Source organism: Uloborus diversus, chromosome 4 (genome assembly GCF_026930045.1).
Source record: "Uloborus diversus isolate 005 chromosome 4, Udiv.v.3.1, whole genome shotgun sequence".
In the NCBI taxonomy this organism is placed as follows: domain Eukaryota; kingdom Metazoa; phylum Arthropoda; class Arachnida; order Araneae; family Uloboridae; genus Uloborus; species Uloborus diversus.
This window is the reverse complement of record NC_072734.1, coordinates 128,295,902-128,317,717: the sequence shown is the minus strand read 5'-3', so window position 1 is coordinate 128,317,717 and position 21,816 is coordinate 128,295,902.

Sequence of the window (21,816 nt, the reverse complement as noted above, 5' to 3'; positions counted from 1 at the left end):
TTACACAATTTTAAATAATCGCCAAATTTTACTACTTTATTTTGGAAACATTTCGGATGAAACTGTTTAGCGCCATTTTATGTTGACCAAAAGTATCTCAGCATTTGGCGACAATATCTCTTTAACGAAAATTAGTAACATACCGCTTTACAAAGTAAGGAGGGGGAGCATTATCGAAGGTATCCCAAAACGATTCCCGCTAATTCGGTAACATTTTAAATCGCACCAAGAACCCACAATAATTGAAATTTCCCAAAATAGCTAAAGCAGGTATAAGGGGATTACGGGCGGCTACATTTTTTTTTAAACAGTTCGTACTTCAATAGACGTACAACGTACAGAAAAGGTAAGACCCCATGTAAAAAAATACGTATTAACTGATAAATCTTTTTAAACATGTGAAGTGTAATTTCATATTTCGGAAAATCTTCAAATTTGTATATGCTTAAATGTCGTGCTTTCGTTTCTAAATGAATACTATTTTGCTCTTTATACTTATTGCTATATTAGTTTTATGAGTAAGGAAGAAGCTCGATTTTTATCACGTCAAAAGGCGTGTTTTAAATTCTTTCACTTAAAACAGAAAACAAGTGCAAGTAACGAGTGTTTCTCATAATTACTACTGACCCAGGCAACGCCGGGTATTTTTGCTAGTAGATACTAAAAACTGAAAAATCATATTGAAATTTAAAATACCTAGGATCCAGCTCCTGGTATTCATTTGAATTTTGACGTCTTAAACTCAAATTATGTTTTTCGAAATCAAGACTTGCAATAGGGTCTTCTTCGTTGTTTTTTTTTTCTTTTTACAAATGGAATGGAAAGGAAATGAAGCAGAAGTTCGCATCCATCATATTATGACTAGTGATTTTCTATATTAGGTAATACGACGCATATCCATGAAAAGCGAAATAGTAATTAGGATGCGGTAATAAAGATATAGTTATAAGGGCCAATTTGTACCCGTACACTTATAAAGATTATATTTACAGTGTATATCGTATAGAATTTTTATTTCTTGTTAATCTTAAATGACAGGAATTAGTTATAAGGAAATTTTGTATTTAGATGAAGTTTTGTTATTTATGTTCATCTATGTCGGTGTTTTTCCTGAAAAAGGCGCTTTTGTGTAAAAACCCCGTTTTTTCATGTAGAACCTGATTAAGTTAAATCTTGGGGAAGAAAAGGAATCGATCGCAGACGATTTGTAACCATGACGTCGAAAATAAGTCTTTCTAATTAAACAGTAAAAACAACGAGCTAGACTTTTGCTTGGCGCCATAGTAATCTGAAAAATTGAAGGAAAATCAACTGCGGTCAAAAGAGGATAATGAGCAATTCATGATTGCTCGAAAATGAGAATAATTCGCAAGTCGTGATTGCTCATCCTCATATAAATAATAGCCGATGATCGAGTAACCCACGTGTTTCAGCAATGAAACTCGCGCCACGGCATGATAATTTGATCAAATGTTTTGGTAATGGCATAACATGCAGTTGTAACAACTGCTGCTGAATTTCAGGAGTAATAAACAGATTTTTGGTAACAAAGATGATTTCCACTCCACGACGGGCTTTATTTTAGAATTTCTTATATTTCATCAAAAACTGAACAATACTTTTGATATGTTCTCCTAAATAAATTTATTGTTAATAAACATGCTAAAATTAAGAAATTTTAATTTTAAGTTTCTTTTTTTTTCATTTTAAATATTGCGGACAAAAAGTAGTCTCTACACAATGAAAACATTATGCAAAAAAGTGCACTAAGTGTGATTGCATATGAAAAGTATTGTACAATTTAGCTGTACAGAGTGTGCTGTTTGTACAGTGCACTTTTTGTGCACAAAACAGAGGTGCCAAACATGCTCAGATTTTGTGCACTTTTTTTGCACGGTTTCAGTTTGCACTTTTTGTGCACAAAACAGAAATGCCCAATATGCCTAGATTTTGTGCACATTTTTTTTTTTTTTTTTTTTTGCACTTTTTGTGCAAACTTTTTCTAGCTGGGATGTAGAAAAAGTATCTCTTATATGCTCTGCATATTTGACAAATGGATATGAACTGTCAATAAAAATGACCAACTGTGAAATTGTTTTCAATAGAGACAATTCTAATCTTAACCAGACAATCAACGATTTTAATGGGGCCTATAGAAATGCAGATCTTTTCCCCTGAATCATGTGAAAAGTTACATTTGAAGATCTCATGTTGCCTGAGCTACTTTATGTCTCTGTGAACTAACTGGACAGAGGTGGTGAGCAACTCTCAGTGTAGAAGTCAGTGGAGCACCCCCCAAGGGTGAGAGAAGCTTCGATAGCGCATTATCATTTCTATGGATATGATGTAGCAGACTCAGGCAGATGCATCCTGTTGTCTTTATTATCCTCTTTATCCTTGTCGTTCTTGCATTTCAAGGAGTTTGAAAGGTGGGTTTTGCCACATTTCGCGATTATATCACTGTAAGGGTAGTTGCCAGGAGCATGCACACGGGGATAGGGGGAGAGAGAAGGGACACCTGTTGGCTTGAAGGGGCCCAAAAACTAGGTGTGAAATATAGGGGTAAATAACATGGAGGGGGCCCAGAAAAGTCATTTGTGACGGGCCTCAAAATGGCGGGATGAGTGAGTCTCATTTTAGTTCTTGCCCTGGAAAGTGTGTATTAGCCTCTGCGCTTTGTTTTTGCGAATTTGGGATGTAAATACGTGTGTGACCATTGAGTTTACGGTGTTAATGGAATTTGCCTAATTGCTATGGTTAATTTAGCAGTTGCTAACGATATTTCTTGTCGTAAATAAATATTCTCTATTTTCTCAAGAACTATTGTCATTTAAAGAATTTCTTGAAGTGGCTGGACTCATAACAATATATTGCAATTAAACATTTTTGTTCTGACTAAATATGTTTACTTTTTAATCCTTTACTTGATAATGCACTACATATAGCTTTGATTAATATTGCAATTTTGCATCGGTTCTTTTAAGCTTTGGATATTGATAAGTCGCATTTTTAGTTGATTTAATTATGTTACATTAAAATATTGTGCTTCGTAAATATACCTAATGCAATGCTGGTATTCTAGTGACTTCAGTATGCTACTGGCACCATGCACCGTACCAGCTTATGCAATGCCAGTACACTTTAACATCAAAATGGACTGCACCAGTGTCTATTCCCGCATCATAAGTCAGGACAGACCATTCTGGAGAATCACCAGAATATACTACCGCGATAGGAAGTAACGAAATGTGCTGTACCAGTACCAGAAAGAAATATCGGTATGCAACTGAAGTTGGAACAACAACTCTGGCTAAAACTACCGGGATTTGTAGAGCCAAATAAATTCCAAAATAGAACAACCGTTCGGAAATGGAGTGCCGGGATCTGAAGTACCAGCTTATGGAACACCGGTTCCAGTAGGAACTACCGAGATCTGAAGTATACTGGAACACAGGTTCCGGTATGGACTACTGGGATCTGAAGTATACTGGCTAATGGAACACCGGTTCCGGTATTGAGCCCCGGTCCCGGTATGGATTACCGGGATATGAAGTATACCGGCTTATGGAACACCGGTTCCGGTATGGAATACCGGTTCCGGTATGGAACCCCGGTCCCGGTATGGAATACCGGGATATGAAGTATACCGGTTTATGGAACACCGGTTCCGGTATGGAATACCGGTTCTGGTATGGAGCACCGGTTCCGGTATGGAAAACCGGTATTATTGGAATACCGGTTCTGGTATGGAATACCGGTTCCGGTATGGGATACCGGGATCTGAATTATACCGGAACACCGGTTCCGGTATGGAATACCGGTTCTGGTATGGAGCACCGGTTCCGGTATGGAAAACCGGTATTATTGGAATACCGGTTCTGGTATGGAATACCGGTTCCGGTATGGGATACCGTGATCTGAATTATACCTCCTTATGGAACACCGGTTCCGGTATAAATACTGACATACCGGAAGTATGATACCGGTTCCGGTGTTTCATAAGCCGGTATATTTTTTTCCGGTATCATTTTTTTTTCCAATAGGGAAGGCTTTATTGCTACAAGGCTAAACTCAATCCGGTAACTTAACTGTTTTGCTGGTAAGACTGTAGTTTCAGGGGAATGAAGAAACGAAAAATAGGTCAACAATGAACGCTACTCACTGGAGTTTAGTGTTCATCCACTGGAGTTAGGGTTATAATGGCAGTGGCTTCGTTCAAATGTAGAAGCAATTTTCACCCGCCATACCTTGACGGGCGACTTTCTAGTATGTTATAAAGGGGAAAACCAATTCCTTATTCACAAGGCCCCAAGAGGGAAGGTCCCAACGACTTCTTTCCACAATTGAAACGTATCTCATGTTTTATATATGTATATTTATCTGTATATACATACGTACTAGGGATATGTTGTTCATCAACGAACGGGTCAAAAAGAAAGAGTCCTTAAAATGAACGACCGTTCTTTTTAACGGTGAGCAGTTTGGAACATTGCATTGATGAACTTGTGATAAAATTGCATTTTTTTAAAATCATTCATCTTTAAATTTTTAACTCTCAATCAATCTCAAATTTCCTTCTTCTTAGGGCAATACAATATATTGACTCGAACCTTTTTACTTTCCTCTTTATTCATCATTTTTCTTAAATCGTTGCAGTTCGTTAGCAATATTCTAATGCATCCATTAGTAATGTTTTGTGTAACTTGTTTGGGCTACTAACAAGATAATTGAACATTCCACTTCATGTCACACGAACCTGCTAAAATTCTTCTCACGCTTTCTGTCAAAAAAAATATTTAAAAAAATACCTTTTATGACTTTTCTGGCGATCCTTTTGTCTTCTATAGCATCCGTTTGAACTTCCATCTATATTGATTTGGCTTTATTTTTAACTTGTTTGGCGACTTCCAAGTCGCTTATTTGACATTAAATATCTATATTTTTTAATAAGGCTTATTACTGTGTATTTTTTCTTGCAATTTAACAAAGTTCTTCGAGTGTTTTTTTTTCCCCTGTTCTCATCGGTACTAAGGAGAATTTTTAAAACTTCCTAATATTAAAGGTGAATATTTTTTTTAATTAAGTTATCCATTACTGCGACTGAGCTACCGATATATTTGTTGTTACTTTTTTTGGAAACTGAGAAATATGTTACAAAGTGAACTATGATTGCTTCATACAGAACAAAGTTTTTTTTTGTTCGTTTTTCATGAGCATATTTTTTTACTTTTGATAATTTTAGTTATCATTCCTTCAAAGAATGTTACTGATTTAATGAAACATATCGAATGTTCGTGAGTATGTCGTACCTACAACTTTTTTAATGAACGAAGTCGTACAAATGAACGAGTTAAAGAATATTGCCCACCTCTAATACATACATACATACACACACACACACATATATATAAATATATGAAATGTGTGTGAAACTGAAACCCATTTTATCGGGGATACACGGTTCGAGAAAGTTACAGAGAATCCAATTTCGCCGGGAGAAAATTGCATCTGCGGCGGAGCACTGGCAGAAAACGCTGCGGGATACAGAATCGACACAAAATCTCTATTAACCACGAGATAAGACGAGAAACAATGAACGGCCGGGGAAATGGGCTTCTAATCTCCCGCAACAGGTCGAGAGACCTCCCCGCGTTCCATCTCGCTTTGTTTTTTAATCAATCATGCTTGAAAAAAGATGCATTGGGTTACACCGACTGGAAGAGGGAATGCTGTTGCTCTGGAAACCACGGTGGCAATAATAAGTCCACTAACCGGATATTTGCTGTCTGCCGGAAATACCCATTCGGGAGATGGACTCCAAGATTGCTGTAACATGATTCGGCAAATGATTACTTGTCCTTGTCCGCTGACAGATGCAAAGTTTGTTGCATTTATCTTTTAACAGTAAGTTATGTAACAAAAGGAGAGGAAAGAATGTGGGGTGAGTTCAGATTAATTTTAGAATCCTCTCTTTGAAGAAAAAGTGCAATGTCTTGTCAGTTTAACCCTTTAAAGATCCCCAGGACATTTGTTAAATGTAATGTATTCAAAATTTTTTTTTCTAAATTATCGAATGCTCTGGAAATCACGGTGGCAATAATAAGTCCGCTAACCGGATATTTGCTGTCTTCCGGAAATACCCATTCGGGAGACGGACTCCCAAGATTGCTGTAACATGATTCGGCAAATGATTACTTGTCCTTGTCCGCTGACAAATGCAAAGTTAGCGGATCTTTTAACGGTAAGATATGTAAAAAAAAAAGGAGATGAGGGAGTGTGGAGTGATGCTCAGATTAGTTTTAGAACAATTCCTTTAGAGAAAATGGGCAATAACTTGTCAGTTTAACCCTTCAAAGACCCCAAGACATATGTTGAATGTACAGAAAACTCGGGATTATCCGCGAGTCAATCAACAATCAGGAACATGTATTTTCGCAGTAAAAAACAAATATCAATGGCTATTTTTTTTTTTTTTTTTTTGCAAGTTTAAACTAAGTTCTTTTTGTTTTATTTATTTATTTATTCATTTTTGCACTTGCTTCATCGTACGTACACTTGTTCATTACTGATGGTAAGTTCTGTTGTGCAAAAATACAAGAATTTTTAAGTACTGTATATATACTGTATATGTATTTTTTTTTTTTTTTAGAGGTATAGAGCTTTCAGTCGGGAACACTGTTTGATCTGCGGGCTATTTTGATAGTTGTCACTTGTTTTGTGTTTAGTTTGGTTTGCCATTTCATCATGAATAGACAACAGGACGGTGCAACATGCCACACAACGCGTGTCACAATTGATTTATTGAAAGAAATGTTCGGTGAACGAATAATTTCGCTTAATGGACCCGTGAATTGACCTGCAAGATCATGCGATTTAACTACGCTGGACTATTTTTTGTGGGGCTGTGTGAAGTCTCAGGTCTACACCTATAAGCCACAGACGGTTGACGCCTTGGACGAAAACATTCGCCACATATCACTCACATATGGCCCCTATTGCTGCAAAAACTGATAGAAAATTGGACTTCCCGATTCGACTTTCTCCAAGCCAGCCGAACTGGCCATATACCATAAATCACATTTAAATAAAAATGGCAAAGAATCATCTTTTGAATAAAGCCAAACTCATGGCGATTTACATCATTTAACAGTGTTTTATTTGAACCTAAAGTTCTATACCTCTAAAAAAAAAACCACCCTTTATTATGCATCAAAACAGCTACGCTTTTGGGAAAAGACAATTTTTACCTCATTTGCCCCTCATTTTAACTTTTTTTGCAGTTTATCCGCAATTTTTATTATTCACTGCACTTGTGTCACCCATTTCCGCGGATAGTCGGGAGTTGACTGTAATATATTCCAAATTTATTTCTAAATTATCGAATATAAAAAATTTGTGAACAATATTTTAAAATGTTTTTACGGCATCAGAATCTTAATGTTAACAATAAATAAAGCATTGTTCGAAAAGTACACTGTAATTTTGTTTGAAAACAGCACAAATGAAACACATCTGCATTCATACTACTATTTTAAGATTGTATTTCAGATATATATTAAATGTAGGTTATATAGTTAATTATCCAAATATTTCTTAGTTAAGTAATAAGTTAATCAAATTTTGGAAAATTATTGTAGATGGACCATGTAGGCACATATGTCCAATAAATTTTAAGAAATTTTAATAAAACAACCATACTTCACGAAATTTCATATGCTATTTACTTCGGCATGTGATGGTTTTATGTATAAAAAAATTCCTATTCTCAAACGAAATCTTACAGGGCGACAAAAAAAAAACTTGGACAGACATATTACGTCATAACTTTAATGTTAATGAAAATATTACGACCAAATCTCAAAGTTAATATGAATACAATCGAGTCCCGACTTACGCGAGGGATACGTTTCAAGACCCCTCACGTAAGTCGAAATTTCGCGTTGTGGAAAAAGATATACGTAAAAACTTTTATAACCATACCCAATTATTTAACACATTTGTAAACACCATCTCAAACTTTTAAACGATTCCTTAACTATACATTACCATTTCTTACATCAAGAACGGAATTTTTATTTGTATTTTTTTAAAAAAAACATTTTTATTCGACATAAAATACTGTTACGATGCAAAATCAATGATCAATGGGAAAGAAGTACATAAAATAAACTAGTGTAGCACGTACAGTGTACTAATAAAATAATGCACTACAGTGTACTGTACAGTAGATCCAGTAATGATATTTGTAACTTAAAAAAAATGAAGATGATGATGATTTAGGCTGCGTGATCAAACCGTTTTTCGAATATATATTTTAAACACAGTTGCATCGCTAGTTTCTTATAACGTTTCCATCTATGGCAACACCTCTTTTCCAAGTTTACTCTAAGTTACAATACGGGGGCAGCTTCAATTTTCATCATTTTTGCGAATTGCTTAGACACTACTCGGCGAACTTTTACGGTTTTCCGTTTTCTTGACTTTTAATTGCGCGTATGGAAGAGTCACTCATACCCTGTGGTGTTACCTTACTTTAGATAAAACAGCGGTGTTATAGGTGTCATTACATTTCATCAACTTTCGCATTTAGATTGAATAAAATTAATGGAAAATGAGGATTAGTTATTTGTATGCACTAACAAAGCAATGTTTAGACTAGTTAGTGATACTAAAGGAATGAAGGTTCATTTGCGAAAAAAATATTTTAAGTAGCCAATAATAAAGTTAATAGTTACGCACCATGATTCCCATCCGAAAATTTTCGTGTTGCTGGCGATAAATTTGCGTTAGTTCAAATATTCTTTACTGGGGAAAAATCGCGTTATAGCCCTTTCGCGTAAGTCGAATCGCGTTGTGGTGGGAGTCGACTGTACATTATTTGATCTAATATATTCACAAATTTTGAAAAAGTCTACCTTCAAGTGGCTTCAGCCTTAATACAGAGCTCTAAACGTGTCACAAAATTTTTAGCTGTGGGCCGCAACTCACGCTAATATTTTATCTCAGTCCTTGCATAAAGATTTCTTTAGGGTCGCTAAATTTTTATGAGGTTTAGCACACACCCTTGGCTCTAAGATGGACTAAACAGAATAATCCCATTGGGTTCAAATCTGGAGAATACGGTGGCCAATCTTGATCACCAATGAAGACCAGAAAATGTGCCCTGCACCAATCTTAAGTGCATTTTGCTCTGTGTGCAGATGTGAAATCCTGTTGGAAGCTCTATCTTTTGTTTCCAATGAACTTTTGCGACCAAGGTAAGGCAAGAGCTTCCAAAATACGTTTGTGGTATGTTCTTGATTAATCTTTACCCCTTGATCAACAAAAACAAGTGATATTTTCCCACTAGAACATATCCCTCCCCAAACCATTAGATTTGGGTCGTTGATGCAATTCAATAATGTAAAAAAATCTTAAAGACAAAATTGGGTGCTAAACCTCTAAAAACTTTGGCATCTCTAAAGAAATACGTATACAATGATTGGGATTAAATATCAGAAAGCGAGTTGCGGCCCATAGCCGAAAGTGTTGCGACACGCTTAAAGCTCTCTATTAAGGTAGCCACTTAGAAAATTTGAAAATATATTAGACGAAATAATGTATTCATACTAAGTTAACAGACGAAATAATTTATTCATACTAAGTTAACAGACAAAATAATTTATTCATACTAAGCCAATCAGAAATTTTGAGGTTTGGTCGTAATATTTTCATTAGTATTAAAGTTATGTGTGTGTCCAAGTTATTTCTTGTCACCCTGTATAGTCTTTAAAGAGGGTTCTCACCGTCAGATGAATTCAGCAGAAGGCGCCGTTGTAGTCAAATATTGTAATGTTATGTTGGCAACGGCAAGAGATAAAAACAGATTGCACTTTTCACTGTTGGTTATTTCTATTGTGTTTTGAAAGCGCAGACCTAATCTTCATATACATAATAGCAAATTCACTGATCGAGTAACGCGCCTGACGTCACTAACAACGAAACTCGCACCGCAGCATGATAATTTGATAATATTTTTTGGTATTGTTTGTCGTGCTTTATTTTCACAAGGCCAAACTGGGTCCAGTCACTCAAACTGTTTTACTGGTAAGATTGTCATTTTAGGAGAATGAAGAAACGAAAAAAATGGTCAACAATGAGCGCTACCTGCCTGAGTTTAGGATTTATCCACAGGAGTTAGGGTAACAATTTCAATTATCAAAAAATATCACCAAACAAGCAATTGCTTCATTCAAACGTAGAAGCAATTTTCACCCTTCATACCTTGAACGGCGATTTTCTAGTTTCAAATCGCCCGTTCATGTTTCTTTTTAATGTAAATATTTTTTAGTTGTATTTACCTCAGAGTAAATCTTCTAACTAATTTCAATTCTGCATTTCACAAGGTTCAACTGAGAAAGATATAATCTTAACGGAGCTTTGTTTTCGGCAACGGCATGCTCTTGAACGATCTTTATGCGGGATTATCTCGTCTGATAGTATGTATATAAAAAAAATTATGTGGCAGCTTGCTTTGCTTTCAGCCTTAAAAAAACGTACTTATCAGATGCCTTTGCTTTTACATTTTGATCTAGTGCACATTAGAAACAGAGTAATTCAGAACTTAACCGACATGTACTTCAGGTATACGAAAATAAGCTCCATTTATATGTATTCACACGTGGTCGCAAACGCAATAAGGACGCTACATTTACTGAAAATCGGAGAGCGAAAAATATGAATCAGGTCCCAAATAAAGATATTTTGTTTCATAAAGACGATTTTACGCAAAATTTTACTTTTTAAGTAACGGTTTTAGAAGCTGATGAAATTTTCAGTATATACAGCTGTAATAACGACTGTGCAGCTACTACCAGCCACTCTGGGGAGATAGTTCTTTTTAAATAGCAAATAGTATATTTGTAAATAAAAATCGTCTGCTTTTTAATGTCGAACATACATTTTTTCTGACTTTGATATCCATCTTATATTCTATCTATTATTAAAAAAAATTTTGAATTTGTTGGATTACCGTTTTCAATCTTAAACTCTATTGACCAGTACAAATAGGTTTCCCCGTGGTGTCGCAAAAGTTGTTATATGGTCTAACATTTCTCCTAGTCAATGCTTTAGTTGAACCCCATTTTTTCAGAAGTGAAGCTTTCGCATCGAGAAGACAGACATTATTACTAACTTTTGCCAGTCGATTAATACATATCTAATTGTAATTCCGACTTTTCATCTAATTAGTTTGTCGTAAATAAACTACATTTTGTTGTTCTGCCAAAAATACGTGTATGAAATTTTAAACAGCATTTAGCAAAACCCAGAAAAATACCCCCCCCCCTCCCCCCGATACTAGAGAACAGTCAATCAAAAATTTATTAGACATTGTGACCTGTTTATTTAGACACGTAAAAGACAATTCCCAACTGCAATCCAGTCATGCATTTATCTAAGATAGATCTTACGTTTTACTACTTGTCAGATGTAATGTATATGCAGACGGAATTTTATGTCTATTTATAGATAAAAATAGTTTTCCAAGATGAAAATTCTGGTTTCTTATTTCAAGCATCGTGCGTTTTTATTGAAATGTAAGGCAAATGGGTCTGCGAATTTCAAAAACAATGCGAATTCTTTTGGAAATCAAAGGTGTACGTCCAATTTTATGGAACGGGCGCTTTCACCCGAACACCTCTAAAAGGTCTAAAAGTCTGTGGAACTGTAATTACATTTTGAAGAAAGAAACTTTCTTATCTCGAGGCAAAAAGGTTTCCTGATTCAATCTTCAAACACATTGCTTTCCTGTCGCCTCGAGGCCTTCTTTTTGTGGCACATGTATTTTGAGGAGAATACTAAACTATCGTCAATGCCAAACACACCCCCGAATGGCATCTTCATTTCTAGGTTCTTTCTCAAATGCTTCAATGTTTCATGCACATAACTTAGAACCCCGTATTAGAATGTTTGTAACGATCCCTTCAGCTAGAGAAATTGATCCATAGTAGATACTCATATTAATCCATCAGAGTATAAATCTAAAAGTTCAGTTAACAAAAGGAAAACAAACACTTGATTTGAAAATGTAAGTGAATCAAAAGAAATTGCTATTTATTTCTCTACTTTTTTTTATCTTATCAACCGATAAGCAATATTTACATAAAGAATACATAGGTTCTATTAACAAAAGAAAAAAAATTGATTTAAAAACTTCAGTTAATCAAAAGAAATTGCTTGATTGAAAGAGCTTGCTTGAGAAATTGATACTTCTCTATTCTTTTATCTTATCAGTCACTAAACAATATTTACATAAATAATTCATGAGCTCTATTAACCAAAGGAAAACAAAAAACTTGATTTAAAAACGCAAGTGAATCAAAAGAAATTGCTTGTTATTTCTCTACTCCTTTATTTAATCAGTCGATAACCATAACAAATTCGCAGGATCTATTAACGAAAGAAAAATAAAAACTTGATTTGAAAATGTAAGTGAATTTAAAGAAATTATGTGTTACTTCTCTACTCTTTTATATCATTCGACAAACAATATGTGCATAAAGAAGTCATAGGTTCTATTAACAAAAGGAAAACAGAATACTTAATTTGAAAACGTAAGTGAATCAAAAAAAATTGCTTGTTACTTCTCTACTCCTTTACTTTATCAGTCGACAAACAATATTTACATAAAAATTCATTGGTTATACTAACAAAAGGATAACAAAAAACTTGATTTGAAAACGTAAATGAATCAAACGAAATTGCTTGTTATTTCTCTACTCCTTTACTTTATCAGTCGATAACCAATATTTACATAAAAATTCATTGGTTATACTAACAAAAGGAGAACAAAAACTTGATTTGAAAACGTAAATGAATCAAAAGAAATTGCTTTTTAATATTTCTCTACTCCTTTACTTTATCAGTCGACAAACAATATTTACATAAAGAATTTATAGGTTCTTTTAACAAAAGGAAAACAGAAAACTTGATTTGAAAACGTAAGTGAATCAAAAGAAATTGCTTGTTACTTCTCCACTCTTTTGTCTCTTCAGTCGACAAATAGTAATATTTACATTAAGAATTCTCAAGTTTTAAGGGGGAAGGGAGGGAGGGAAAACTTGATTTGAAAACTTTAGTCAACAGAAACACTTCTGGGTTACTTTTTGTTATTTTATTTTATCAGATGAGTGATAAACAACTCCTTGGAAGGATTTATTATTTCTAGTAAATAAAGAGAAAAAAAACTTTTTTTTCGGTTTTTTAATAGCGGGGAGTCAATAAGTTACTTCAAAAACAATTATGCGTTAATAAGCAGTATTTGGTAATTATAACTAGTTTAAAATTTCACCACTATTGCTGGGGCAAACCTAACCTCGTAGCATTGCTAAGGCTACGCAGATGCTAATCACAGTATTATGATGCTGCCCAGTTATGTTTTCCCAACCATAGTATGTTCTTAAGATCGTAATCACTGTGTACGAATCGTAAAACAAATAAGTTACGCACTAGAACACAAACTTTCATTTCTCACTCATTAAACATCGACACATTCTCGTTGTAATACCACAATTAGTAATTTTTTGGGGGAAGTTGTAAAAACTAAATACTAAAGCAAAGGTTTAAACAAATAATTCTCGTGTTCGATTTTGCGATCAAAATGGAGTTCGCTCAAATTTACTCCATTGCAGCATTTGTTTTCCTGTACTATTTAGCATATTCTACTTTGGGGGATTTTGAAAACATTAAGCGTTATTTAAAGACGAGAAATCGACAAAATTCTTGTCGGACTTTTTATTTTACGATCTACATTTAGCGCAACACATTAAAATCTCTTCTTCTGAAAAAACTACTTTTAAATTATTCACAAGAAAAGAAATAAGAGTGTTTTTCTTTTGAATGCAAATTGAAAGAGTTTAAACGAGCGAAAACTGTCGCGGAGAGGTGAAATTGTTTTATGGCGTAGAAACATTCAGTGAGAATAAGAAAGTTGAAACCGAAATTTCTTCTGTCTGCTTATCAAATAGGAAACACAAACAGGTAAAATGATTCTTCTTAGTGCGTAAAGCAGTAGAAACTCATTAATGCAAATGATGGTTTATTTATACAAATCTTAGCTTTTCATATCGACAAACCAGCAGGTTTCGATATCCGTACAGTTCAATGATTGGTACTTATGGACTATTTTGTCAAACATTTTTATTAAAACCAGAATTTTGCCGAATGCGTAATAGCCTGCCAATGATATAGTCATCAAACTTACTTTACTCAGTTTTAGAAAGCTTTCAGATGAAGAATTTGGCCAGATTTTATGATTTTAATATTCATTTGGCGACAGTTTTGGTTTTGACGAAAATGGTCGACGGAATAATTGGTAAGCACCCAATATCTTGTGCATAGAAGATGGCGAACAACTGTTGTTACAACAGTGAAGTGAAGTGAAGTGGGGGTTGTAAGTCTGACGAGAAGGATCGGTGTTTGCTGATTGTTTTAGGGTGCAAATACTGTTTCAACTTCCCCTAAGTACTGCGTCTTCTATTAAGAAATTAGAAGGTGGCAAATAACTATTGTTCCAACAGTGAAGTGAGGTTGGGAGTTTGATGAGAATGATCGGTGTTTGATGTTTGAACATTGCTCTTGTCCTTTGTGTAAAATTGTGTAATTGTTTCTCCAATTGAAATGTCTTCAATTGATTAGCGTGAACCAGCAATTACACATACAATTTGTTAGCCATCTGAAAAAGGAAATCTTGCTGACTTATACAGTTGGAGCAAACCTAACTTGGCGTCGTAATGCTGTGATTAGGATCTGCGTAGCATTCACAATGGTTAGGTTTTCCTCAACTATAACCGCTATTTGTAACTCCCCCACAAACTCAAGCTCGGAATTTAGAATTTGCTTCACAGAAAAAACCATATGGCTGTGTTTTGCTCAATCTATTTGCACGAGTTTGACATTTTTGCATATATTTTCCCTGCATTCACTAACTTTTAAAGTTTCGATTTAAATTATGATATATTCAATTTTAAGGAATCAATATGTATTACAGTATGAAGTACTGTCCAACCACGGATTGTATGGAATTGGCAAACGTCCAATTAAGACGAGTCTATCTGAATGAGGACGAAAAGTAAAAATTTGATGCTCATGTGTTCCGCTCATTTGAATGAGACTTTGCTGAATTTAGAGGCTAACATACATCTGCAAACACTGATATACCTAAAAACTAATACTAGATACGTCCATTTCCGCCTGTAAACCGGATGTTTGCCTTTCCATACAATCCGTGGTCGAACAGTGTCAACTTTCTAAAAAATTGTACTTGAAAAATAATGATTTGTACGAGTTTGTGAATGTACGATCCCGCCCGCAACACGTACAAATCATTATTTTTTAAATACAGAAAAATTTATAGAAAGAAGGTTGGCACTTTATAGTAAGCCACATACTGGTACTTGATATTCAAATAAATTTCAAGCCAAATTTCAAAATTTTGGGAATAAAGTGCAAATATATGCGTAAAAATGTCTAACTCTTGCAAATAGATTGGGCAATCTACTAAAAAATTGTAATATTTTCGCATTTTTGCTATAAATCGATGATTTAATCTCGGATGCGGTTTGTCGCAGATCCATTTTTCATTTCCTTATTTGTGTACGGAACGTTCTATTTCCGCATTCATCGTCCCTGATTTATTTTGCTCTCGAAGATTTACGAGCCCGCTGGCATACAAGGTTCAGGCGCTAAAATGGATCCGCACACTTCGACGCTCAGTGCTAAACCTTTGCGTTGGGGCTGGAAAACGCTCAAGCGAATCTGTGTTATAGTTTTGCACCCGAGATGGAAAATCGACTGTGTATTACAACGAAAACAAAGTGAATTTATCGGTCGAAGGAAGCCGAGTTTAACCTCTCTGCCTAAGCTGACGTAAAACTGTGTCAGCGTTTCTTGATCTTTTTTGACCAGTGGACTAGTAAAAAGTTTCACAAAATTGTTTTTCTTCCAAAAAATAAATAAATAAATAAAATTAGATGTTATCAAGTTTTAGAAAAAAAACTAGAAAATTAGCTAATTGGAATATATTTGCTATAACAGTAATATTTATATTTAGTTTTTGGAGTTATTATTTGTACGTGAATAAACATTTCTAAAAAATAAACCAGAGAAAAGTATTGAAAGAAATTGCAAAATTTAATCCATTGTTTTAAAGGAGGGAACTTATTCATTCAGCTTTAATGAGTATTAAGTTGTCAACCGTAAATTCTCATGCTTTTGTGATCGATTGAAATTTTAAAAGGTACGCTTACAATATAAATTAGAGCACCAATATTTTCTACAATGATTTACTATTCCACTATTTTAAAACCCATATTCATTGAAAAATTTATTTATCCAGTTTGATATTGAACTACAATGGAGAGAATTTTTCCTCCAATACAACACAGGAAGGCGTAGCCATTTTATATTCACTTACAATGTTATTGAGATACTGACTTTTCTTTCACATGATTCATAAAACGTCGTCGTTTTTTAATCTATGAGAGCAGTGGTGATAAAATAAAAACCACACCACATCGAAGGGCCAAACTGAAGCTTCGGACACCAAAACCAAGCGATGGCACAAAAAAAACTTTCCCATAATACGTGTCACAAACGGCACCATAATATTTATCCGCAAATATGTACAAGCGTCGAATGGAGCTTTTTTAATTCAATGTAATAAACTAGGCAGACTACTTCCCTTTGTCCATTTTCAGCAAAAGAGGCATTCAACTGGAACTCGAGAAGGGTTGCGTAAACAGATGGTGAAAAATTGCAACAGAATGATGTCCCCGTAATCCTACAATGGAATACACTGGATATTAGGAGACGCCATTTTAGGTTCAATATCAGCTTAGAACTTTATTCTGTTTTGCTCTAATTCCTTAAGCGCATTTGAGCTTTACAAAATTATGGACTACATTTCGTGGGGTAAATGCTACAAGTTGGTAATTACAATTCATGGTTTTTCTCATACTACTTCGAAGAAAATTTAACAAATTTATATAATTTGACAAAATTTAACTGACGAATTTGTGTGGTTTTTCACGACTTTTGGGGATTGTGAAGATTTGGTTTATCAACTACCGGTTTTATTAAACCGCCATTTCTAAGTTTTATTTAATCAGAAGTATTTATGTGTTCTTTCGAACAAACTATTTCAACAAAGGTCTAACACACCACTTTTTTTTACAACTTTACAGTTATAGTTGTAGTAATCAGCCGAAGATTTATCAATGCAAGTTCAAATCATTAGAAGCAATTATTGCTTAGATCGCACATTGTTCATAAATGTAACATATTTTTCTCTTTAAAATAATAAATTTGTTTCATTTCCCTAAACATTTTTTTATACGTAAGTAATTTATCTTTAGCAGTATAACAAGTTACTCTGCATACCCGTCTTCATAATTTGAGAAAATTAACTAGCAGTGAAAACTACCTGTTTAAACCAGTGTTGTTACATGCAGTTCATTTTAGTTCAAAAAGAGTCGATGCCATAATTTCGGGAGATTGGAAAACTTTAGGGAGAAAATTAAGATAAAAGAAATAAGAGGAATAAAACTATTAAAAACGAATTAACAAACTAATTGTCCTGCCACTCATGATAATACGTATGGTAAAAAGTATGGTAAACGTAGAGATTTGTACTTTCAACTTTAAGGAAAAGTGATGTCTTTATTAGCGACTGGGATCCGAAACTATTTTTGAAATCAACTCTATTAAAAATTATGAAGGGCGAGCAGTTAACTCACATGGTTCAAAGTTACCACAAATGACTTATGAAACTTTCACGGCAACCCAACCACCAGATAATGGACATCCCTCATAGAAAACAGGAGTAGAACTAATGTCGTTTATTTGTAGCCGTACTACCAAGTATTCCCGGAAGAAAATTCTCTGTAAATGTGCTTTTGTTACGCACACATTATATTGACAAAGCAGTCAGCTTTCAGGACACATGCGTACCAGAAAGCAAGCGACGTCCATTTCATTAAAATGGCTTTGGTTGAAAGTAATGAAGTCTAGGGAGGAAGTAAACACCTTTTATTTTTGTGTTATCAACATATTTGTTCTTCTATGTGCAATATGCAGGGTCTAAATTCTTGGGGAATAAAGTCTGGCACTAATAAAGAAAAATTGCTTTAAGAAACTATTTAAGATTTATTTTCTTTCTTTTTTACTTCCTTTTACAAAAAAGGAAGTATTGTATTCGCGAAAAAATTTTCACTCAAAAATCGCCCTTAATTTCCATTTTGCTCACCCCCAAATGAATGTTGAGTTTTTTTTTCGATTCGACCACATGCGGAAAAGTGCCTAAGAATGTATAGACACGCGAAATATCCATTTTGACCATCACCGAGGTAATTACAACGACTTTTCTCGTGACGTCTGTATGTATGTGCGTATGTGTGTATGTGCGTATGTGCGTATGTGCGTATGTATCTCGCATAACTCAAAAATGGTATGTCCTAGAAAGTTGAAATTTGGTACATAGACTCGTAGTGGGGTCTAGTTGTGCACCTCCCCTTTTGGTTGCTTTCGGATGTTCCTAAGGGGGTCTTTTGCACCTTTTTGGGGGGAAATCATTGTTAATATCAATGCAAACTTAAGTGGTGTTATAATTTGGTAAACACTTGGTGACGTATCGCCAAGCTTTTGGTCGCCAAGTTTTTTCGCCAACTTGGCGACGATTTTTTTTTTTTAATTTTAATCTGGTTTCAATTTGGCCACTGTTGGTGATATTTAGAGAGTAAACTATTGAATCATATTAAAACTGCCAATAATGAGAAAATGACATTAAATTGGAGTAAAAGGAAGTCATGTGATGCACACATCAGCTCGTTTTTTTTTTTTAATTATCATTACGATAGTTATCCCCTTGAGTTTTTTTTTCATCCCGTTAGTGCAATATTAGCTAAAGGCATGTAAGTGACGTTAACATCGAAAACTGAAAATGATGTCTATAAAAGAAAAAACTCCCAGGGACGCCGTAAGAGGGGTTTTGAGGTCAACCTTCCCCCATAACCCTTAGTTTTAGCACCGATTCTGATATGAGTTTTTATCCATTTAAGTACTGTTATGATCAAACCTTCAACCTCTCTTCCTCCCCGGAAGGGAAATTCTGTCTGCGTTACTGCCTAGAGTGAAGTTAAAAATGATCCTAATGCGCTGGAAAACTACGAAAGGTGCAGACGTAGAAGTTGATTAACGTGGTGAAGAAAACTTTTCTAAATACGGATAAAAATAGAGCGGAATTAATTTGAAATAGTCTTTGTTTTGTTTTTAATGAATTTCCTTTATCAGTGTAAGAGTTTATCTGACCATGAAAGACCGAAGTTATGCACCACGAAAGACAGGAATTATTTGGTCCTACACCGATGTCTTTGGTATAAGAATGTTGATATTCAACGACTAATTTCTTCATTTACAATACTCCAGACTTTCACGGTAGTACATGCTCTATATTTTTTTCAGCATTTGTTTCATGATAGAAATTTCTCTTTCACTCTCTAGCTTCAGAGATGGGGAACTTTTTGGCCACTGAAGGCCACCTTTAAATTATGTAATAATAAATTTGGCCGCATGGGTTGATAAAATTATAAAATCAACTTTCGTGTAATTAATATAGTATAAGCTTATTGTAACCCTAATTTATATGTAACAATATTATATTTTTGGTATAGTTTTATCAACCTACTTCACTGCACAGAAATAATAGGAAAAAAACATTCAATAGTTTGTTTATTATTTAACATAAGTTATAATTTTTTAAATGCATTTACACAAAGAATTTTGTTACATAATTTGTTACAAGATTAATTAAGATATTTTTTATAAACAGCTACACATGTAAATACTACTCCAAGCGAAAATAAGCAAAAAAAAATCCAATTTTTTCCTTTTTTAAATTAATTTGCTATCAAAAAGTAACATGCCATTGCTACATATGTTTTTTTTTTTTTTTTACATTTTAAAATTAATAACTTATAAAAAAAACTAATGTGTAAATAATTCCAAAATCTGTTAAAAAACTAGTGAGCTATTTGCTTTTGTTTCAATCTTGAAAGTAATTAAATATTTGTTGTAGTTCTGTAGGAGGCTTAGGTATGTCTAATAAATGTGGTTCAAATACCAGTTTCACACCAGGGGAGTGGGTGTGAGGTGCTCTTCAAAATCTGAAAATCTCTCAGTATATTCTTGTATTACAAAGTCCAAAGCGCCTGTATGTTCATAGAATGTTTCATTTTGTTTTTCAGACATTTTTTTAAGCAAACGACTAACGAACGAAACACGGACGATATGTTACTTCGCACATAACTTGGACTACTTTATGTGTAGCAATTTTATAATCGATGTGCAGGTGTTTACAATCTATGTAAGTATTGTTAAAAACAAGAGTTCGCTTTTATTAAGGCTGCATAAGAAACTCGTGGAGACAGCAATAGGTCTCGGCACCGCAGGTTTCCCACCTCTTTGCCCAGCTTCGGAATTCTTAATTTAGTATGCAAAAAAAAATAAACATATTGCATTCAACTGAATTCTAATTAAAACCTGAGCTTGTTTCTGAAAAATTAAATGTCTGCGGCTTCTAAAGTTTCTTTTGAAGCCAAAGATGTATATAAGAAAGTGCAAGTGTGGAACATTAACCCAAAAAGTTCAGAGTTACCCTAAATTACTGTACTCTTTTTTAACAAAAGAATTTAATCAATATCCTACAGATAGCTGCAGCTTTTAAATGAATATGGACTGTCATAGGTAACATAATATAGGTAAATAGGTAGGTGTCATGTAGTAATAGGTATGAGGGGTTTTACATATATTTTAACTATGTTTACCTGTCCTTTTAGCCACTGAATAAACATAAACGCTGGAGATAATGCTCCCTAATTCGTTAGGTATAGTGTGTCTCTAATAAGTTGAGATATGATCTTGACAATGTTAACTGTTTTTGAGGTGACTTCATTGAAAAAGCGACGTATTATTTGCGTGGTTTGATTTGGATTACCTTCACAAAACTGCTACTAAAGTAAGCAAACTCCAAGACCATTGCCCTTCACTGTTGCTCCCCCCCCCCGCTCCCAAAAAAGTAATATGGTCAAGGTCATGTCTAAAATTATCAGGGCTACCTATAGAAACCGACTGTTTACATGAGTAGAAATATAGTGGTCAAATAAGAGAGATGGATTCTGGATTCATCGTCTTTCTCTTCAGATCTTGGTGAAGTTAAACTACTTGTTAAACTAAGTTTGCGTATGATTAAAATGAAACAAAAATCAACAGAAATCAAGCACAAGATAAAAAAAAATTATGCAGTTTTCAGTCATGATAAAAATGAGTAAAATGTACTTTCGCTTGATTTTTTATTTAAATGATCTTTCAGCACAAAGCAATTTTTGTCATTTTTCATTTAATTGGATTAGTTGAATGAAAGTTGACTATTCCGCTCGCTAAGCGGTAGTTCTCGGAAACCTTTTCAAGTGAACAGTCAAAAGAATAATCCCAAAGCGAATTTTAGTTCTAGCTGCTACTGTATGATTTGAACACAGTTTATAGATTTTTTTTTTTTTTTTTTTTTTTTTTTGACAAACAAAAAGAAAAAAAAAAGTAGTTTTAAATTGTGTACGAATTTATTATCAAAATTGAAAGCTTGTAGCAAATTAGAACTACTAAAACACCAGCAAATTTGAAAACAAAATTAAATCAAATGCCTATTTTGTGTGTTTTTATAGCAGTTCAACGCTTTTGACCAAGATTTTCTAAAACCCTATGTTTCATGGTTTCCACTGGAAATCA